The sequence below is a fragment of the Scyliorhinus canicula genome, chromosome 5 (assembly GCF_902713615.1).
Source record: "Scyliorhinus canicula chromosome 5, sScyCan1.1, whole genome shotgun sequence".
Classification (NCBI taxonomy): Eukaryota; Metazoa; Chordata; class Chondrichthyes; order Carcharhiniformes; family Scyliorhinidae; genus Scyliorhinus; species Scyliorhinus canicula.
The window spans coordinates 82,649,033-82,667,608 of NC_052150.1; the positions used below are offsets into that span (position 1 = coordinate 82,649,033).

The following is an 18,576-nucleotide window of genomic DNA, read 5'->3' on the forward strand; positions in this document are numbered from 1 at the left end:
CCCACATATATCCCTCCCAAAAGGTGACAAAAATTCAGTTCTCATTTTCTCACCTTCCACCAGAACTCTTCGCCTCTCACAGGCACACCCCCCTCCTTGGACTACATTTCCTTTTATCACTTTTACAGAATAAAGTTCCCCGAGTAGAGAGCAGGAAACAGCACTTTACATTCATTTTTCACAAAATTGAGTTAGCAGAATGTTTTGGCCCATTATTCATGATGAAGCTTGTGATTGTGAAAACGAAAACAAAATGCATATTATAAATCTTGTAACCTACAGCAACGAGACTCATGGACAACACTGCATCAGATTGGCAATTACGTCGGCAATCAGAATTAGTTTTTTTAAAAATTTGTAATGGATGTAATTGCTTTTCATTTTGGAGAATGGCCTCTTACAATACTTTAGCAAGAATACTTGAATGGCCATGCCAGGATTATTCACTTAACAGGAATTTTCAACAGAATGGCATTGCCATATTTGGTGAATTTTTGGGTAAGCTAAGGTGCCGTAGTAATCATGAACAGCTCACTCCAAATGCACAAGCTAAAGTTCACTATGTTGGCACGGAAACACGTCTATGAAACAACAGATACTACATCTGATGCCACAAAACACTTAAATTGTTTGGGCTCTTTTAGAATTTATTTTAACCTGCAACATATTTTGTACTACAGATGCAAAACATAATACAACTAAACATTTAAAAAACGGCATTATTTCAAGAATTGGCAATGCTGACAATTTGGATCAAAACAGAAAATGCAGAGGAACACTGAACATACAGCCAAAATCCGTGGAGAGGACAGACAGGTTCACTTTAAAGGACAGAACCTTGTCACAAACGCCCTGATATTTAGGGAGCCACGCAATAGATGCAGGAGGGTTAGTCAAGGATGGAAGCCCAGAGTACAAATCTTCCAAATGGCCTGTCATGCATGTTTTAAATACAGCGCATCGTTTAATTTTTTTCTACACGTCCTCCAGCCGACTGCCAGCCTGACTAACACCCTGCTCTATGAGAAATGTGCAGCAGAGGGATGAAGTTGAGAAGATAGGGAGATATCGCCTGCCTGGTGGTGCCTAGGTGGTTGGACGTGAGTACTAGATTGCAGAGGGTCGAGGCCGTGCAGTTAGGGGTTTGAAACAGTGGTTACAGGGCTGTGATCAAGGCAAGTACACAAGGCATCTTATCAGCCCACGAGAAATGCTGTAAAGTGTGTACCCCCCCCCCCCCACCCCCCCCACTTCCCCGAGTCCATACCTGATAAGTTCCAGCATTTTGTGATTTAAAGAGGAGAAAGAAGAATATGCCAGCAGAGGCGTAACCAATCATCACATTTATCACAATCTCAAACATCAACCTTTGATCTTGAAAATCAGGGGCAATTAGTTTAACCCATGGTCACGTCATGTAACTCTACAGTTTTATGAATATTCAAATAACCAAAAACAAATTTCACAAATTACGTACTCCAGAATTTATATAATACATTATTATAGAAACACAAAAATGCTCCAATGCGCAAGGAAAAAAAGCCCACGGTTGACAAATAACATTTAAAAACAGGTACAGTAAACATTGTGCTATCTGGCACTCTACCAACCAGAATTCTCTATTAACTGGAATTTCTGATGTTCCCCAAATACAAATGGTCACTGACATAAATTACGAAGTTATCCAAAACCTGTACCTGTATTATTTCATGCTTTGATGCTTTAAAAAAAATTTTTAAATGGCCAATTCTTTTTTTTCCCAATTATGGGGCAATTTAGCATGGCCAATCCACCTACCCTGCACATCTGCTTTGACGTCTCAATGGACTGTTGAGAATTGGAAGCAAAATTAATATTGTCCTTTACTTCCTGAGTACTTGCATATTAGTTCATGCGACAAGTATTGCACCGTATTCCATTAGTAAATGGAATTCTACGTTAACAGGCATTTTTGATTAAACTGCGCCATCCATTCCCCACATATCCGGTATTAAAGGTTTGACCGCACTTGGTGATTGAGTGACTGAGTCATTCTCCAATCACAGAGTCTGAGCCCTTTCCTTCATCCTGTCTTCATGCAGAATTGTGATATTATATGTAAAGTTAGACATTTAATATCCTTAATATTATTTATAAGCCACATAAGTCATCTTCATAAGAGAGGATGTAGGACTGATGACTGCTGTCCAATTAAATCCGCAATTACAGATTATTGAAAATTAGATTGAAAAGGAACATGAGAAGAAAAAGCCAATAATGGAAGTTTGGAACCAAGTCAATCCTGTGTGGTGTATTTGATAATCCAATGCATTAGTTCACCCAGTCTGCAATCAACAGCACTGTTGATTGATCAAACAACCTGGGGTCTCTGCTTGTTTTAATTTAGATCCAGATCACTCTGAAAGCCTCCGCTCTGATGGGTTGTTCTGGCTGGCAAGGAGCAGGAATTTTACCCTCATTTCCCACTGGTAAACTGCATGATTTTAGTTGGCTAAATTCCAACAGCATTCCTATGCATACTTGGGAATTCGTAAGCTGAGGTCGTTGCCAGCCTGCAGCAAGTTGGACATGGATGATTGGGGTGACTCTGATGGAGAGAGATTTTGAACTCCGCATCAGGGAAGCAAAGCTTTGTGAAGGTACAGCAAGCAATTAGGAAGGCAAATGGCATGTTGGCCACTATTGCAAGGTGATTGGAGTACACAAATGATGAGGTCTTGCTGCAGCTACACAGGTCTATGATGAAACCATACCTGGAATACCGTGCGCACATTTAGACTCTAAGTCTAATGAAGGATATACTTGCCTGAGAGGCAGTACAGCAATCAGAGGTTCAATAAATTGGGCCTAAACCTACACAAATAAGAGGATACCGCACTGAAACATACAGGGCGCGATTCTCCACTCCCCACGCCGGGTGGGAGAATTGCGGGAGGGCAAGAATCGCCGTTCGCCGTTTTTCCTGGCGACCGGCGATTCTCCGGCCCGGATGGGCCGAGCGGCCTGATGTTCCCAACTGGTTCACGACAGCGGCAACCACACCTGGTCGCTGCCATCGTGAACATGGCGCCAAATATTTGTTTCTGGCTTGTGGGGCGCGGAGAGGGGAGTGAGCACCACAGCCGTGCTCGGGAGGGGACTGGCCCGCGATCGGTGCCCACCGATCGTCGGGCCGGCGTCTCAAAGGGACGCACTCTTTCCCCTCCGCTGCCCCGCAAGTTCAAGCCGCCACGTCTTGTGGGGCAACAATGGAGAAGACGGCAACCGCGCATGCGGGGGTTGGAGCCGTCAGCCGTCGTGACGTCAGCCGCGCATGCGCGGGTTGGAGCCGGCCAACCCGCTCCATCTTCCTGTTTAGTTTCTTGCAAAATATATTGTGTTATTTTTCAAAGAACGAGAGCAAGGTGCTCTACGTGCCCCCTGTTAGAATCTCTTTTGCTATATCTCTTAAGATAATCATTCTCAGCTTTGTCATGCAGCTTAAATTGTCCACATTGTGATAGCTCACCAAGAATAGTTGTCAACATCGCAGCATGTGCGTGCGGAGGAGGCCTCCTGCATGGGGACTACCCTCCGGGCCCTCACCACGGCAGCACTCCCATCCCCACCCAAAAAACACTCCAGCAGCCCAGTAGTGACAGCCACCCTCCAATCCTGGAACCAACTGCGGCAGCAATTTGGCCTGACCAAAATGTCGGACAAGGCTCCCATCTGCAACAACCATAGGTTCACACCAGCACTGACTGACACCACCTTCAAAAGGTGGAGACAGGACGGGGGGACACTGACAGTCAGGGACCTATACACGGTCGGCAGGATCGCAACACTGGACGAACTGACAGAGAAATTTAGGCTAGCCGGGGGAACGAGCTACGGTATCTGCAGCTCAAAAACTTCTTACGAAAGGAGACAAGGACGTACCCACAACCGCCACGACAGACACTACTGGAAGACCTACTGGACGCAAGTATCCTAGATAAAGGGAACTGTAGCGACATGTATGACCGACTGGTAGATAGGGCCAACACCGTACTGGACGCAACAAGAAAGAAATGGGAGGATGACCTGGGATTGAGATAGGGTGGGGACTCTGGAGCGAAGCACTGCATAGGGTCAACTCCACCTCCACGTGCGCAAGGCTCAGCCTGACGCAACTAAAAGTGGTACATAGAGCCCACTTAACAAGAAACCGTATGAGTAGGTTCCTCCCAGAGGTGGAGGATAGATGTGAACGGTGCTAAAGAGGCCCGGCCAACCACGCCCACATGTTCTGGTCTTGCCCCAGACTTGTGGAGTACTGGACAGCCTTCTTTGAGGCTATGTCCAAAGTGGTGGGGGTGAGGGTGGAGCCATGCCCGATAGTGGCGGTCTTCGGGGTTTCAGACCAGCCAGATCGATTCCTGGGCAGGAGGGCGGACGCCCTTGCCTTTGCCTCCCTGATCGCTCGCCATAGAATCCTGTTTGGTTGGCGGTCAGCAGCACCACCCAGAGCTGCAGACTGGCTGTCCGACCTCTCGGAATCTCTCCAATGGAGAAAATCAAATTCGCCATCCGAAGGTCAGACGACGGCTTCCACAGAACGTGGGAGCCATTCATGCAATTGTTCTGGGACCTGTTTGTGGCCAACGAACAAGAGGAAGAATAGTCGGGTGGCCAAGAATCAGGGGAAAATGGACGGGAATCGGGGGGGGGGGGGGGCTACGGGTTCGTTATGGGGGTTTGTTCTCATGGTTTTATGCTTATTTCTTTTTCTTGTTAATTTATTGTTTTTGTATTGGAGGGGAGGGGTTACTGTTTTTCTCTGTTGTGATAAAATTTGTTGTTGAAAACTTGAATTAAAATTATTCCAAAAAAAAGGGAAGGACAAAGCCGCAAGCGATAGTCTGATGGCAAGCTAAGGCCCAAAACCAAATTGTAAATAAATGTCTATAAACATGTGCCTCGGCCATATTGGGGAATGTAAAATATGTATGCCGGTTAAAGGGGGTGGCCACAGTTGTTATTATGAAGATGCTTGCCTGTAAATATACATGTTTATTTTTGCGTGTATTTTTTCTAATAACTTGTAATTTGTTGGATATAAAATATGAAAACTCAATAAAAAACATTTCCAAAAAAAACATCGCAGCATGGTTGTAAAAATTGGATTGTGAAAGTCTAATGGTTAAGTGGCCAAGTGATACTAAAGGAACAAGAGTTTCTTTATATCATAGAAACTAGTATTAAATCATATCCTGGAATTTTCTACAGTTTCAACAAGGGAATAATTGTTTAAATATATATATATACAACGCTGAGCATCAGGCAACATGAGTTGACAACAAAGGAGAAGATTAGTGGGAGGGGTAAGTAGGGTTTTCCCTGAATAGCGTGGTCCTACAGGGGAAGAGTTCAGAGGTAAAATACTTTCAGAAGCCAAGCCTGATCATTTTGAGTGTGCAGGAAATTAGATGTTGTGTGTTTATTGAGTAACTGTAATAATAACTGTATTTTTGTGTTCTGAGTAATAAACTTGTATTTTGACAACACACTCAGGCAAGGAATCATTCAACTGATTAACGGCGAATTGCTCACAACCCTCAACTGACATCACCAAGACAGATTATCTATGCATTTCTCTCATCATGCCTGTGAGATCGTGCAGTCTGCAAACTGGCTGCCATGTTTGTCTCCACAACAAAAACAATGCCTACATTTGCAAAAGGTACTTGAATAATTCAGACGTATATCAGGATTTCCTAAGTAAATGAGTTATGCAATTGTATGTTCCATCTTTCTGTCTTTTCGTACGATGTTATGCTAGGTAACCAGCAGCAGATTGCCTCAAAACTTCCAAAATTTGATATTGGGAATCCACTGCACCCTATTACCACCTTGCATAGTAGGAAAGATGATTTCCTGACTTTGTTCTGCACTCACTCAGGCAGGAACTATCAAAGACTCGGTGGTCAATTTTCAAAAGAATCAATTTTGCAAGTGCATCCTGCATATTATCTTCTCATTGCTTTATAGATGATTTGCATAGTTGAGCAAACATGTCTGAGTAGTGAGCAAATCATACTGCTGCAGGTACGAAACATCAGCCTCACTCAGATTTCAAAAATCTGTAAAATGTCCAGCAAATAAATATTTTTACACTTGCGTTCACACGGTTCAGTGTCATATTCATCATAATAGGTTATTATTATTTATGGCAGCTTGCTGTGCACAAATTGGTTGCTGACTTTCCTACGTGACTTTCCTGACCACAATTCAAAAGCAGTTGATTGGTTGCATCGCTCTTCAGAAAATACAAAGGTCATGAAAGGCACAATATAATTGTTAGCCTTTCCTATTACTTTGCTTTATAATGATCCTGAGATATAACTTGAGGCATTTTATTACATTGAAGGTGCAATCTAAAAACAGTTGTTGGTGTTATTTTGTGCTTGACCTACTTGGTTTTTGAATTACAATTATTTTTCTTCCCAATTAATTAAAACAACTTGCAATTTTAAACAGTCATGTTTTCACTTGCCTGCTACTTTGGCTAATGATTCAGTGTTAAATACAAATTGTATATCTGATTTCACAGTGGAGAGAACAACATACCAGCAGTACAAAGGAATCTAAAAATATGTCAAGGAGAGGAACTTTGTCGATTTAATAAGAGTTTAAAAAACAATAATGGAGAACATAATGGGTTTTGAGATAAACAAATCTCCAGGACCTTATGGTTCCCACTCCAGCGATTAAAATAAATAGGTGATAAAATGGTTGGTGTATAATTTTTTAAAGCGCCACAGATTCTGGAATTGAAAGTTGCAAATGTCACCAGTATTTAAAGGACAGAGGGAGAGAGAAACCAGGTAACTACAGCACTGTCAGATTAACGTTAATGGAGATGTTATCGGAGCCCATCATCAGAAACAAAATGATTGAGCATGTGCACAGCTATCGGTTGGTTGAAGAGTTAGAATAGATTTATGAAGTTAGATCAGGTCTGACTAATCTGGTTGAATTGTCGGAGGAAGTCACTTCAATGGTGGCTAATATATAAATTATGTGTGTCAGGACTTCCAGAAGGCACTTGTTAATGTTCCACTTAAGGAATTATTGGCAAAAATGAGAGCACATAGAACTTGAGTTAACCATGCAACTTGGGTTTGGAATTGATTGGGAGGTAGGAGACAGAGAATAGGAATTAAAAGTTTACTCTCTGTTCAGCAAGATAGCAAGTGTGATATTCCCCAGTGATCAATGTGAGGGCCTGATTTTTAAATATATGACTTCAGTGAAGGACGATAAAGAGTTAGATAGACTGGTTTTCAGATGACAGCAAGGCTGAAATTTTTACTGACATTGTTCTAAATTACGAGCTGGTATAATTTCTGGGCCCAATCCAAGGGTGCCTGAGGATTTCCAATCTGCCAATCGTCCCAGATGTGGTCAATTAATAGGTCACCTCTGCATTTGCTGTTCTTCCTTAGACTAAGCAGGTGAGAAGACCAATTGGAGTGCCCAAGACTGTGGGCAGCAAAACAGCTCCAACAGGAGAGTTGGGTGCCCCTCCACATGATGGCATGCTGTGACCATCTGATCCCCACAGTTCAGGGTGGGAGTATTTAAAGAGGCTTCAATGTCCCCCAAGGCCTATCTCAGTCTCAGCCTGTCCATGATTGAGTCTGCTGAAAAGATCCAGGTGACATAACAACTTTGCCCCGAGACGGAACTTAATTAATCATAATTGGTTACCCGTCACTGCCAGGCAGGTAGCTGGTTCCAGTCTGACCTTGCCTCCAGCAAGATCAGGTAAGTAGCCCAATAAGCAACTTTCAGACGTTCCCGGATTTCCTGCCTCCACGTGGCTGGTAAGACTTCAGACAAAGTTACAAGTGCAAGTAAATTGATGGGACTAGGATGTTACAAAGGGATGACATATTGGGCAGGATTTTCCCAGCCCCAGTGTGATGGGCAAGGAGGCAGGAAAGGATGGGAATTAGAATAAGCCATATCAGCACAGCTCCACAATGCAGTTCCATCACTGGGGAAGTTTCTCAGTGGTAGTACTGGATGCACTGTGGATGTGAGACAGACAAAGTGCAATACTTTCTTAATTTTGAGACCCTTATAGGAGGAGGAGGACAGGAATTTGAGTGTCCATGTGCACAAATCAAGAAAACCTGTGTATCAGGGTTAGACATCAAAAGCGAGGAAGTTATGAATGTAGTCGAACTGAATTGCAACAGTGTCACGTGTTTCCAGGTTTAGCCGGGTGTTTCCTGGCGCTCACAGCTCTGAGAAGGACCACTCTATCTAAAAGGAATTTGTTGCAATCTGGGTGTTCAGCAGGGAACTCCCCACCAAGGCTGCACTTAGTACTGTTTCCTGCACTGAGGAACTCCACTTGGCAGAACTCCTCAGTATGGGAAGAGATCAGGACGCCGTTTTTAAATGGCCTCCCCCCACCCCGCAACCTCACATGGGTCAGGTACTCCCGGGCCCGATCCCGAGTGCAGGAAAAAATTCCAGCCTGGCAGTGGCACCTGATGGCAGTGCCACCTGGTCACCTTGGCAGTGCCAGGGAGCCACCCGGGTGGCAGTGCCAAAGTGCCCAGGTGGCACCAGCAGTGCCAGGGTGAAGCCCTGCCACCTGTGGGGTCTCAGATCCCCTGGGAGACCCCCCCTCCCCCAAGTGCCGTTCCATCTGGTCCCCATTTAGGAGGACCAGTACTGAACAGTGCTCGCCTAAGGTTTTTGAGGTGAAGGGGTTAGATTTAAGGGCCTTAGTAGATCAGGCGAATGCATATTAGATTGTGACTAGCTGCTTCACTCTAATATGCAGATTTGCCAATACTGGTCGCAACGTGTCCCCGGGTAGATTCGGGAAGTCGGATCTCCTGGCCACGTTGTGCACCCGTTTGCCCGAACGTGGGCTTGGCTGGTAGGTCGCACCCTATATTTCAGTTGCATGGGACCTTGGTCACACATATTCAGGGGTACTGGGTTCTGTTTTGTACACTGAATCTCAGGAAGAACATAAATAAAAGTAAAATTCTGTGGATGCTGGTAATTGGAAATAAAAACAGAAAATGTTGGATAAACTCAGCAGGTCAGGCAGAATTTGTGGAGAGAAAAACAGAGTTAAGTTTTCGAGTCCGAATGACTGTTCTCCTGGACCTGCTGAATTTATCCAGTATTTCAGGTTTTTATCTCCGGAAATATATATTTGTTTTGGAAGGGGTCCAGCACAGATTCACCAGGGCTTAAAGAGTTAATTTGTGAAGGTTGCATAAAAGTGGCTTGTACTCACTTGATGACAGGAAAATGACGGGTGATCTCTACAAGGTGTACAAAGTCTTACGAGAATTTGATAAACAGGAAGAAACTCGTTTCGGTGGTGGGGGTGTCAAGAACAAAGTGGCATAGGGTGGCACAGTGGTTAGCACTGCTGCCTCACGGCACCGAGGACCCAGGCTCCATCCCATGTGGGGTTTGCACATTCTCCCTGTGTCTGCGTGGGTCTCACCCCCACAACCCAAAAATAATGTGCCAGAAGGTGAAATGGCCATATTAAATTGCTCCTTAATAGGAAACAACAGAATTGGATTCCCTTAAGTTTTAAAAAAAAAACAAAGCAGCATTAAAAAAATGAGAGATAGACCATTAAGGAATCAAATCAGAAAAGTACTTTTTCTAACAAAGGGAAGGGGAAATTTCTAACGTTCTTCCACTAAAAGGTGATGGTTACTATGACAATTGAAATGTTCAAGACTGAGTTCAGTTAACCTTTGGTGGTAAGGACATCAACAGATGTGGAACAAAGGTGGACCCAAAGTCCAGACCAGCCATGATCACAGAAAATTACAGAAAAGTGTTGAGGGGTTGAATGGTCTACTACTGCTCTTGTGCTTTTAATCAATCACTTTAAGAGAGTTAACGTACAGCAAAAGAGTGATGAAATATGATGCACAGTGTTGCATGCAAGAGAAAATTTACACAGGACTTCTCTCCTGTAAAATTTCTGAAAATAGTAATCTTCATGAGCCATTAATAGGTGTTTGCCCATTTTTCATACTGCAAATAGAGGGCTGATCTCAAAACTAAGAGTAAAAGATCAAAATCTTTAATCAGCCTGCCATCCTTCCTCCCAGCGACACTGCAAGCAAACTTTTATACAATTTAATTGCAGTTTGAGCTACAATCGAAATTTGTTTTGTGTTCTTCATAGCTTTTCATATTCGCAGCACTGCCAATAACAAAAACCTTCCATATTGCAAGTGATTGGTGATTCATGTTACCTATGAAAGTGCTTATTGATAAGTGAAGCCTTTGTTTCTCGTCTTGGCTTTGCAGCTGTTAGTCTAATTAAGTCACCTCACTAAGGAACCAAAACCAGCCACACTCCAGAATTGAATTTCCATTCTAACTGAATATTTCAGTTCAAGGGATTCTGGTCGGTCGTCTTTAAGGCTGTTAACAAAAGTAGGAGTCAAGCCCCACAGTTCCAACAAAAAGTACTCCAGGATCTGTTCAGTTATCTACATAACTGGCAGCTTTGAATTTAAGCTGGCAATTATTCAAATAACTAAGCCACAGCAACTGTTCCTCGGGTATTTAATTAGCTTGGATTGTTCAAATTGGAAACTTGGTTTGGAGCTTTCATTAAGCTTTGATCATGCCTTCTAGCTCCTGCAGTTGGTAAGAACGCAAGGAGAAAATAACCTGGTTGAAGAAAGTTAATTATAAAATGTATAATATGGAGAATGTGAATTATATTTTCCCTTTCCTTTATCTACTCTAAAACAAATCAGTAAAACTATTATTTTTATCACCTGTTCATCTTTTGTTCTCTATATTTGTTTGATACAAGTGCTATTCTGCTCCTTATCAAAGGCATGAGGGACGTACTGCGGTAACACAGAATAGACCCAGTTTTTAAAGCAAAATCGACAAAATATTTTCTGTTTGTTATCTCTGGCAACCTGTCAAACTTTACTGAGATATCAGGGCCAGTGAAGATGCTCTTAAGGCCAGTGGGAGATAAGACTCAACCATGGGAGTAGTTTAAAATGTGGAAGCCAAAATATGTGCAGAAAAAGGCCAGAAAAGATCTGAAACCAGAACAGCTTTTTAAAAAAAAAAACTATAGCTGGTGCCAGATACGCAGTTTTGAATGCACAATGACAGAGGGAGAAAGTGACAGTATTAATGGCAAAAGTGTCACACGGCAACAACCAAAACAGGGAGGTCTCACCCTCCATGTTAAGGGCCTCACGGTAGCATGGTGGTTAGCATCAATGCTTCACAGCTCCAGGGTCCCAGGTTCGATTCCTGGCTGGGTCACTGTCTGTGTGGAGTCTGCACGTCCTCCCCGTGTGCGCGTGGGTTTCCTCCGGGTGCTCCGGTTTCCTCCCACAGTCCAAAGATGTGCGGGTTAGGTGGATTGGCCATGCTAAATTGCCCGTAGTGTAAGGTTAATGGGGGGATTGTTGGGTTACGGGTATACGGGTTACGTGGGTTTAAGTGGGGTGATCATTGTTCGGCACAACATCGAGGGCCGAAGGGCCTGTTCTGTGCTGTACTGTTCTATGTTCTATGTTCTATGTTCTGAGAGGCACTGAAGGCCGTGATGAGAGAAGAGATCATAGCCAACAAGGCAAGCAGAGATAGGGAGGAGCGAGTGGCCAGGCGACAACTGGTGGACTCCTTCCTAGAAGTCGACAGAAAATACTCCGAGGCCCCGACTCTAGAACTGCTGGCGGAGAGAAAAATAGCTGCAAATGGACTTGAACCTGCTATCCACTAGGAAAGCAGTGTACCAACCCAGCCACGGGGGACCTTCTACGAACACGGAGACAAGGCTGGCCGCCTATTGGCTCACCAGCTGAGAAAGCAGGCAGCCACAGGGGAATAGCGCAGGTGAAGGATAGCAGAGGCAGACTGGTAACAGAAATAAAGGAGGTCAATCAGGCATTTGAGGCCTTCTACCAGGGACTGTACACCTCCGAGCCCCATGACTGGGGTGCAGGGATGAAACAGTTCCTAGACGGACTGGAACTACCAGTTGTGGGGGAAGGCAGATGGGGAGAGCTGGAAGCACCAATAGACCTGGGAGAAATCATGGCGAGCATCAGCTCCATGCAGGCGGGGAAGGCACCAGGACCCAACGGGCTCCCGGCCGACTTCTACAAAAAATTTGCACCAGTCCTGGCCCCACACTTAAGGGACATGTTCGCGGACTCACTGGCAGGGGGCACCCTGCCTCCCACGCTAGCTCAGGCCACAATTTCACTGATACTCAAAAAAGATAAAGACCTGACGGAATGTGGATCATACAGACCCATTTCACTGCTGAACGTGGATGCGAAAATACTCGCAAAGGTCCTGGCCAAAGGTCCTGGCCAAAAGGCCAGAGATGGTCGCGGAGGATCAAACGGGTTTTGTCAAGGGTAGGCAGCTCACAGCGAACATTAGGCGGCTGCTGAACATAATAATGACCCCCTCCGGGGGGAGAACACCAGAGGTGATTGTCTCCCTGGACGCAGAAAAGGCCTCCGACAGAGTCGAATGGAAGTACCTCCTCGAGGTATTGGAACGGTTTGGGCTAGGAGCGGGATTCGCCGCCTGGGTGAGGCTCCTGTACAACGCTCCCAAAGCGAGCGTCCAAACTAACACCACCAGCTCTGAATACTTCCAGCTACAGAGAGGAACGAGACAGGGCTGCCCCCTGTCCCCACTCTTGTTCATGCTAGCGATCGAACCCTTGGCGATAGCCCTGTGGGACGTGAAAAGCTGGAAGGGAATCTGGAGAGGATACAGAGAGCACAGAGTCTCACTCTATGCAGATGACCTGCTTCTCTATGTCTCGAAGCCACAGGAGGGACTGAAGGCAATACTGCAAATACTGAAAGAGTTTGGAACCTTCTCGGGCTAAAAACGTAACCTGGGCAAAAGTGAGACATTCCCAGTGAACCCAAATGGGGGAGGGAGAGAGCTGGAGGGGCTCCCGTTCAAAACAGCCCAGAACAGTTTCCGCTACCTGGGGATCCAGATAGTCAGAGACTGGATACAGATCCACAAGTGGAACCTGACCAGCCTGGTGGAGGAAGTAAGAAGAGACCTTCAAAGGTGGGGCTCACTCCCACTCTCCCTGGCGGAGTGAGTGCAGACAATCAAGATAAACGTACTGCCAAGGTTCCTCTTTCTGTTTACATCCATTCCGAACTTCATCCCCAAGGCCTTTTTCCAAAATGTAGACAGTCTAATTATGGCCTTTGTGTGTGTGTGTGTGTGTGTGTGTGTGTGTGTGTGTGTGTGTGTGAGGGGGGGAGGCATACTGCAAAGGGACAACCCTCCGGTCCCTGGCCACAGCAGCACTCCCATCCTCCTCAACTAGATACACAACGAGCCCAGTGGTAGCGGCCACACTGAGAACGTGGGCCCAGCTGAGACAACACTTCGGGATAACCAAAATGTCTCCCATGGCTCCATATGCGGAAATCACAGATTCCCCCCAGCCATGCTAGATACCATCTTCAAAAGATGGAGGCGGGACGGGGGCGCATTGACGGTCGGGGACTTCTACGTAGCGCATGACTGGCGACACAAGGAAGTGGAGGCTAGCAAAAGGATAGGAAATGAGACACCTCCAAACAAAACACTTCCTCAGCAAAGAGACAGTAGGGTACCCCGGTTTGGTAGCCACCACTGATGTATATATTAGGTGATTTGTGGTAAGGCCCTGTACTACATGTACGGGGGGTAGTTCCCTGCCTGCTGGCTCCACCCAGTAGGCGGAATATAAATATGTGTGCTCCCCATACAGCAGCCATTTCGCCAGCTGCTGTAGGAGGCCACACATCTTCATGTATTAAGGCCTCGATTGCATTCAACTCTCGTCTTTGTGTAATTGATCGTGCATCAATCTCATACACTAAAGTTTTCAGAAGATGGTCCTCCGCATCAAGCTGGATTGCCTGTAGCTGGATCCACAATCAGGCAATGCCAAAAAGGATTTTGAACATTGGTTAGCCTGTTTGGAAGCTTACATCAGGTCTGCACGAGATCCTATTCCGGAAGCTCAGAAGAATCATATCCTCTACATGCGGCTGAGCTCCGATGTCTTTCCGCTTATCCAAGACGCACTAATCTACGACGATGCCATGGCGCTACTGAAAGAAAACTACGCTCAGCGGACTAATACGCTTTACGCCAGACACATTCTCTACACTCGTAGTCAACTCCCTGGTGAGTCAGTAGAAGATTTCTGGCGTGCTCTAATCCCCCTACTCAGAGACTGTGATGGTCAGGCCGTCGCGGAAATGGAACACTCGAACTTGCTTATGAGGGACGCTTTTGTTACGGGGTTAGGGTCAGATTACATCCGCCAGAGCCTTTTAGAAGGGGCCACGCTCGACCTCGCGGCAGCCAAAAACCTTGCGTGCTCATTGACGATCGCCTCGCACAGCATCCAGGCTTAAACCCCCGGCTGCGCGGCCCCCCCTACGCATCGTGGACTTTGCAGACGGCCGCCCCATCGGGGACCCCATTCAGCCAACCCCACGCATGTGCCGCGCGCCCGCCAACGAACCCCGGGGGCCCCAGATGTTACTTCTGTGGGTAGCCAAAACATCCCCGCCAGCACTGCCCGGCCCGGAGCGCCCTTTGTAAGGCCTGCGGCAAGAAGGGGCACTTCGCTGCGGTGTGCAAGGCCCGCTCAGTCGCCGCGATTGTTCTGACCCCCCCATTGTATGGCCGGTGGGCGCCGCCATCTTCCCCTCCTCGGACCACGCAGGGCCAGTGGGCGCCGGCATCTTCCCCTCCTCGGACCACGTGCGGCCCATGGGCACCGCCATCTTGTTCAACCCCCACCACGTGCGGCCCATGGGCGCTGCTATCTTATCCTCCCCAGGAGCATCAAGCGCCGCCATATTGTCACCCCCATGGCACGTGCGCCCGTGGGCGCCACCATCGTACCAGGACCCATGCCCCCCGGGCACCCCATTGTCTGCCACCATCGACGACCAGCCGCATCTCGCCTCGGTAACGATTGACCAGTCTCGTCCACACAACCTAGCAACCGCCTCGACAAACATGTAAATTGATGGGCATGAGATCTCCTGTCTTCTGGACTCCGGGAGCACCGAGAGTTTCATTCATCCCGATTACGGTAAGGCTCTTCTCCCTCGCGATACACCCCGCCAATCAGAGAATCTCCCTGGCCTCCGGGTCCCATTCCGTGGCGATCCGGGGGTACTGCATAGCCACTCTCACTGTCCAGGGCGTGGAGTTCACCGGCTTCCGCCTCTACATCCTCCCCAAACTCTATGCTGCCTTATTACTCGCATGGATTTCCAGTGCAACCTCCAGAGCCTAACATTGAAATTCGGCGGGCCCCGACCATCCCTTACTGTATGCGGCCTCGTGACCCTAAAGGAGGACCCACCTTCCCTATTTGCAAACTTAACCCCAGAATGCAAACCCGTCGCCACCAGGAGGAGATGGCACAGCGCCCAGGACAGGACCTTCATCAGGTCCGAAGTCCAGCCCCTGCTTCGGGAAGGCATCATCGAGGCCAGCAACAGCCTCTGGAGAGTCCAAGTGGTAGTGGTGAAAACTGGGGAAAAACACAGAATGGTTGTGGACTACAGCTAGACCATCAATAGGTACACGCAGCTTGATGCGTACCCCCTCCCACGCATATATGATATGGTCAATCAGATTGCACAGTACTGGGTCTTCTCAACTATTGACCTAAAATCCGCCTACCCCAGCTCCCCATCCTTCGAGGCAGATGGCCGCCTCTACCACTTTCTCAGGGCTCCCTTTGGCGTCACCAACGGGGTCTCGGTTTTCCAATGGGAAATGGACCGAATGGTTGACCAGTACGGACTGCAGGCCACCTTCCCGTACCTTGACAACGTCACCATCTGCGGCCACGATCAGCAGGACCATGACGCCAACCTTGCCAAATTTCTCCGCACTGCCACTCCCCTCAACCTAACTTAACAACAAGGAGAAGTGTGTGTTCAGCATGAACCGCTTAACCATCCTCGGCTATGTGGTCCAGAACGGAGATCTGGGGCCCGATGCCGACCACATGCGCCCCTTCATGGAACTCCCCCTCCCCCACTGCCCCAAGGCCCTCAAACGTTGCCTGGGGTTCTTTTCTTACTACGCCCAGTGGGTCACAAATTATGCAGACAAGGCCCGCCCACTCATCCAATCCATTATTTTTCCTCTAACGGCTCAGGCTCACCAGGCCTTCAACCGTATTAACGCCGACATTGCCAAGGCCGCGATGCACGCAGTCGCGAGACGTTACCATTTCAAGTCGAAAGCAACACATCAGACGTCGCTCCAGCAGCCACTCTCAACCAAGCAAGCAGGCCCGTGGCATTCTTTTCACTAACACTTCTTGCCTCCGAAATTCGGCACTCCTCCATCGAAAAAGAGGTCCAAGCCATCGTTGAAGCTGTGCGGCATTGGAGGCATTTCCTGGCTGGCGGGAGATTCACTCTCCTCACTGACCAATGGTCAGTAGCTTTCATGTTCAACAACACACAGCGGGGCAAGATCAAAAACGATAAAATCTTGAGGTGGAGGATCGAGCTCTCCACCTACAACTACGAGATTTTGTATCGCCCCGGTAGGCTCAACGAGCCCCATCCCGCGGTACATGTGCCAGCGCACAGGTGGACCGACTCGGGACTCTGCACGACAATCTTTGTCACCCGGGAGTCACACGTTTGTATCACTTCATCAAGGCCCACAATCTGCCCTACTCCGTCGAGGAAGTCAGGGCAATCACCAGAGACTGCCAGGTCTGCGCGGAGTGTAAACCGCATTTCTACCAGCAGGACCGCGCGTGCCTGGTGAAGGCCTCCCGCCCCTTTGAACACCTCCGCGTGGATTTCAAAGGGCCCCTCCCCTGAACCGACCGTAACACGTACTTTCTCAGTGTGGTCGATGAGTACTCCAGATTCCCCTTCGCCATCCCATGCCCTGATATGAGACTGCCACTGTCATCAAAGCCCTCAACACCATCTTCACTCTGTTCGGCTTCCCCGCCTATGTCCACAGCGACAGGGGATCCTCATTCATGAGCGATGAGCTGCGTCAATTCCTGCTCAACAAGGGTATCACCTCGAGCAAGTCGACCAGCTATAACCCCCGGGGAAACGGGCAGGTGGAGAGGGTGAATGGGTCTGGAGGGCCGTCCAGCTGGCCCTACGGTACAGAAATCTCCCGGCCTCCCGCTGGCAGGAAGTCCTCCCCGACGCACTGCACTTCATTCGGTCGCTCCTATGCACTGCGACTAATGACACACGCCATGAATGTCTCTTTGCCTTCCCCAAGAAGTTCACGTCCGGGGTGTCGCTCCCAATTAGCTTGCAGCTCAAGGACCCGTACTCCTCAGTAAGCACGTACGCCTCCACAAGGTGGACCCGTTGGTTGAAAGGGTACAGCTACTCCACGCCAACCCACAGTACGCCTACGTAGCGTACCCCGATGGCCACCAAGATACTGTCTCCCTCAGGGACCTGGCGCCAGCAGGATCCACACACCCACACACCCCTCCGGCCCGGCGCCACCCTCCCCTTCCCTGGTGCACCCAGCCGCAACTCCCGCCCCAGAACAATCTGCCCTCCCCCTGCCCATGCCCGAGGATGACGAGGATTTTGGCATGCTCCCGGAGTCACCGAGGACCAGACCGACACCGGAATCACCGCCACCACTGCGGTGCTCCCAGCGACAGATCAAGGCTCCGGACCGACTGAACCTGTAACTTGATAGGGACTCTTGAAACATCATCCTTCTGTATAATTCTCCTCCACCCCGCTGGACTCAATTTTTTTCTCTCTGTATTTTAAACCATGTACTTGTATATAGTTTTCGTCCACCCCGCTGGACTCAATTTTAACAGGGGGTGAATGTGGTAGTCACCACTGATGTATATATTAGGTGATTTGTGGTAAGGCCCTGTACTACAGGTACAGGGGTAGTTCCCTGCCTGCTGGCTCTGCCCAGTAGGTGGAGTATAAATATGTGTGCTCCCCGTACAGCAGCCATTTCGCCAGCTGCTGTAGGAGGCCACACATCTTAGTGTTTTAAAGCCTCGATTGCATTCAACTCTCGTCTTTGTGTAATTGATCATGCATCACCCGGGGCCCCAGAAACCACACTACTACAGGCACAAGCAATGAGAAAGGGGGGCTATGTGGGAAAATATACGGACAGCTACTGGACAGAGCCCGGACTCCACTGGACGAGACCAGACAAAAATGGGAGGATGAACTGGGGATAGAGGTAGGATGAGGACTCTGGAGCGAAGCACTGAGCAGGGCTAACTCCACCACCTCCTGCGCAAGGCTACGCCCAATGCAGCTCAAAGTGGTGCACAGAGCGCACCTGACCAGAACCCGAATGAGCAGGTTCTTCCCGGAGGTAGAGGACAAATGTGAGCGGTGCCAGAGGGGCCCGGCCAACCACACCCACATGTTTTGGGCTTGCCCCAAGCTTGCTGGGTTCTGGGCAGCCTTCTCCGAGGCAATGTCCAGGGTTGTGGGGGTGAGGGTGAAGCCATGCCCAATA

At 48.0% G+C, this 18,576-nt stretch overlaps 1 protein-coding gene across 7 annotated transcripts in view; it reads right to left on the bottom strand.

Moving 5' to 3' along the window:
• LOC119966096 (RNA-binding motif, single-stranded-interacting protein 3) overlaps window positions 1-18,576 on the bottom strand; it is a 1,648,548-nt gene that overhangs the window by 558,852 nt on the left and 1,071,120 nt on the right. The gene's annotated exons all lie outside the window — the stretch shown is intronic.